The 4,323-nt window shown below is 34.2% G+C and overlaps 1 long non-coding RNA gene across 2 annotated transcripts; it reads right to left on the bottom strand.

Moving 5' to 3' along the window:
• Positions 1-1,117: 1,117 nt before the first annotated feature.
• LOC143630196 (uncharacterized) lies at positions 1,118-4,323 on the bottom strand. Of its 2 annotated transcripts, XR_013153123.1 has the most exons (4): positions 4,133-4,323; positions 3,405-3,594; positions 2,845-2,986; positions 1,118-2,166 (listed from the first exon to the last, which is right to left on the bottom strand). It is a non-coding gene; the product is annotated as an uncharacterized LOC143630196 (long non-coding RNA). The 2 variants fall into 2 exon arrangements; XR_013153122.1 differs by lacking the exon at positions 4,133-4,323 and having other exon boundaries at positions 3,405-3,643.

Here is a 4,323-nt window from a genome sequence, read left to right as displayed (position 1 = left end):
TACAAACACATAAATTAACATCATCATTCAAACACCAACCCATATCTTCATCTTCATCAACACCACCCATCTTCTTCACCCGCAACCCATCACTGTCGCCGTCACCACCATTCCGTCGCCACACCACCGCTCTCGTCCGTCGCCACACCACCACCACCACCACCGTAGCCGGAAAATAAAGAACACGTTGCCGGAAATCAGCATACCCACTACCCATATCTTCAACTTCATCACCACTACCCATCTTCTTCACCCGCAAACCGTCACCGCCGCCGTCATCACCATTCCGTCGCCCCACCCCGCTCCGGTCGCCACACCGCTGCTCCCGTCCGTCGCCACACCACCTCCACTTCCCCGTCCCCGTCTCCGTCGCTTCTAATCTGTCCCCGTCGCTGTCGTCGTAGCTTCTATTCTCTTATCTATGTTTTTTTTAATTCTTGTATAAAACCTATGTGGTTAGGGGTTTAAATCTGGATAAGGATGATAAATATGTTGATTGATGTTTGTTCGTGTTTGAGTTTGGTCGTGTTTGGGTTTAGTGGTGAAGTTCATTTTCCGGTGGACGGCGCTGGCGACGGAGGAGGATGAGAGTTTTAGAGGTTGTGAGATGATGATAATGATAATCAGAAGTTCATGTCTTCATCTTCTTATTGTTATTATTATTATTAGAGAAAACTATTATTATTAGATATTATTACTATTATTATTTATATAATTACTAAAGTGTCCTTAACCAAACGGTCAACTAACGGTCAATATAAAAACATGGGTTCATTACGCTCAATCAGGGGCTCATGTCACCATTATAAAAAACACATTGGTACAATAAGCGCAATTTAGTTTTCAGAGTTTTATGATGCCCCCACCGATTTTACCCAGGGAGGCAAATCGTAATTTTCTCTAAAACATATATACATTAATACATGTTTGTGAGAATAATACATGTGGGTGTGTGTAAAATCAAAGTTGTACTCGATTCTGCATAAAGAATGATTAGATAATTTGACATATTGATTTAACTAGGTTAGGCACCCGTGAAGTTTAAAATAATACAATAAAAAATCTATAATTTTTTATAACAAATAACATGTCATGAAATTATTTTATTGCTTTTAACTTCTAATTACATCATTTCTAGTAGCATAATGGATCAACGGAAGTTTTAACACATCTTCTAATAATCAATGACCCCAATTTAAACAATATCCGATTTTAATTGAAGACCACAAACAAAATAACAAACCGATTTTAATTAATTAAAACTAAACCACCATAAAAATTACAGGGAAGAAATGCAGCCGCATCTCCTTCACTAATTTTGCGCCTTGCTCTACTTAGCTCTTCAACCAAATTTATAAAAACGATCTCTCTTAAATACATCATCCAATTTACAAACAAAAAGCTTGCAGCTAACGATTTTCAATACCAACTTCTAAAAAAGTAAAAATCACATTCCTATTTCTTGTATTCTGTTTCATTATATATAATTTAGTATATAACCAATAATTCTTTACTCAACTATAAAGTTATTTTATTTCAAATTAGTTATTTGATAAATGATTATATCCTTTGATGGATTTTCTTTTCAAATTAGTTAAACAATCATTGTTTTTATGTTATAAGTACTTCAATTAGAGGTGGCTATTTTGACCTCTTTGTGTGTAAATGAAACACCATATGAACCCATAGGATATGACCAAAGTACTGCATGGTTATTTCCTTAGAATCCTTTTTTTTTTCTTTTTAAACCCACAATTTCTATTTTCTTGCGATCTTCAAGATGAAAAATCTCCAACTCAGATCATTGCACTCTACATCTTCCTTTGTTAGATAAACAATATATATGATTTTCACTATACGAAATATTAATACACAAAGGCAATATTAATACACAAAGGCACTGCATTGTGTTATCCTTACAAACCTTTGGCTACATCAAAAGCATTATGATAACATGTTTAAAAAAACAAAAAAAAACATGTTATATTAAAGTTGTTTCTGCATCAAAAGTACCATTCTATTTTAGTCACTCTGACTTGCAACCTGCTAAACTTGTGTTGCCCAAAAGACATACATTTGTGAAACCAACCGGGCTGACCCGCTTTTACCTATAGCAACTTGTTGTGGCACCTGATTTCAAATGTTTGCGGCATCAACATCAATCACCTATTAAAATCAAAATGCATGAAATGTAAATACAAAGGGCGGTATCATAAACAAATATACATGAACACCGAAGTGATAAATGAGCTGAACTGAGTCATGGTTATCTGATATATACCAAAATCCATATCAAGAATTTACTTAAAAGTGAAAGCGGTAAAAGAAATGACGAGCCGCTTAAATTTATCTAAATTAGTATATAGAAAACCTTTTTTTAATGTACTCACAGTTGTAAAATGGTTTTATATACAACTTTTGTGGTACCTTTTTTTGTTCTTGTACAAATCTTGCAAAAGGATGTACAACTTATTAATAAACTATGTAGGCTTTAACCACTACTCGACGTTATATGCACATGATAAGTAGTTAGTTTTGTTTTCGCCTAACAAAAATTTGAAAGTAAAATGGCATAATCAAAATTTATTATTATGCTTTAAAGCAAATGTGTATAAAAATACAAATTTGTAAACTCGGTAATCAAAATCGGCTAAACCTATAATGGTTACACAAATGGATAAATAGTTTAGGAAACTGACTAATTAAAATGAAATCCACCCAAAATTATCTTTGAGCTCTACATGAGAGATTGAATCAAGCCATAAGCATAACTTAGTTAGAATGCATCCTACCAACTTGAAAACAATAACAATAAATGCTATAAAAGTAGAATAAAAGAGTTACAATTTCATAAAATAGGTCTCCCAAGTCTAATTTTTTGCAATCTGCTTCTTGCTACCCATGGTGTCCATATCAAGACTTGATTAACAATGTATCCATGGTATCCATATATATCAAAAAAGTTGATGTTCTGGTTTAATATTACCTGCAAAATAATAATAATAATAATAATAATGAATCAAGTGAGGAAATAATTAAAAATACATGGATTTAATTGATGTTACTCAGACCTTGAAGCATCTCTTATTGTTCTTTGCTTTCTACTAAGCCACTACCGTTAGCACAAACAAATTCTCACATAGCTGAAAGTCTGAAACACACCCTAGAACACATATTTAGGTTCTCTAAACACGTAAATGTTTTTAAGTATATAGATCCTAAAACATAACCGATGATGAAATTAGACAAAATTCAGGGATTTCGAACGCACCATACTCGCAATCAAGGAATTCAATGTCTAATTCTACTGCGTGAAGTAGATTAATTATGCAAAAGCACCAAACTTGAGTTGAAATTCAAAAATGCCCAAATTCAAGCTAAGCATTCTCAATGTCTAATTGTACTGCGTAGCGTCGCAGACCTAAGGATGGTGGCTACGGAGCGAAAAGGGGGGGGGGATCATATTTAGATTGACGAAGTAGATACAGATACATGTCGCCAACGATTACGGCAAGCTGGTGGAAGGAGAAGGTAGCAAGCAAGCCTGGGACGTGCTCCTTCTCTCGGCGTCGCCATCACCGTCACCGGAAAATTCTTCGTTTACACAAACCAATTTAGTCAGAAAAATAAATTAATTAAACAATCATTTTAAGGATTCGTAAGGAATTCTAAGGAATGGGATTTTAAATCCCATGAATTGATATGTTCGTTTCATTAAATAATGAAAGAATGGGAATGAAAACTAAATCCCATCAAATCCCACATTTCATGGGATTTTAAAATCCCACATATTTGAAAGGATTGTTAAGGATTTTCTTATTAACAATAAAAACCCCTGCAAAATAAATTCAAAAAAATTAATAAAAAATCATAACTCAAAGACGAAAAATATAAAAAAACTAAAACGTTTCCGCCTTTGCCCTCGTTCTTAAAAAAAACAACCAAGAATGAAGAAGATTTCAATTCCAATACATATTAACCAACCAAACACATGATAGGGATTCTCAAACATTCAAGTCCATTCCATTCCAATTCCAATTCCAAATCCTTTAAAAAATGTCCGTGAAGCAAACGCGCCCTTAGGGTTTATATAATAGGTTAAATTAAACAATAGATTACATATGCAAGTTACCTTCGATGGAATGGTCGCCATTAGTTCTGATTAAGGATTATGGGAATTGGGTTTGGGGGATCTGAAACATTAGGAAAGGGGCAAGAATGATTTTGACGAACATGTAGTTTGAGGGTGATGGAGATGATTTTCGAAGTTTTGGTCGCCGGAGATGGGATCTGGAATTGATTTAGGGTTTGTGAACCATTAAT

Source organism: Bidens hawaiensis, unplaced genomic scaffold (genome assembly GCF_021521415.1).
Source record: "Bidens hawaiensis isolate Kalapana, Puna unplaced genomic scaffold, B.hawaiensis_p1.1 tig00005588_1, whole genome shotgun sequence".
Lineage (NCBI taxonomy): Eukaryota > Viridiplantae > Streptophyta > Magnoliopsida > Asterales > Asteraceae > Bidens > Bidens hawaiensis.
Note: the sequence above shows the minus strand (reverse complement) of the source record. Positions and strands in the feature narration are given on the sequence as shown.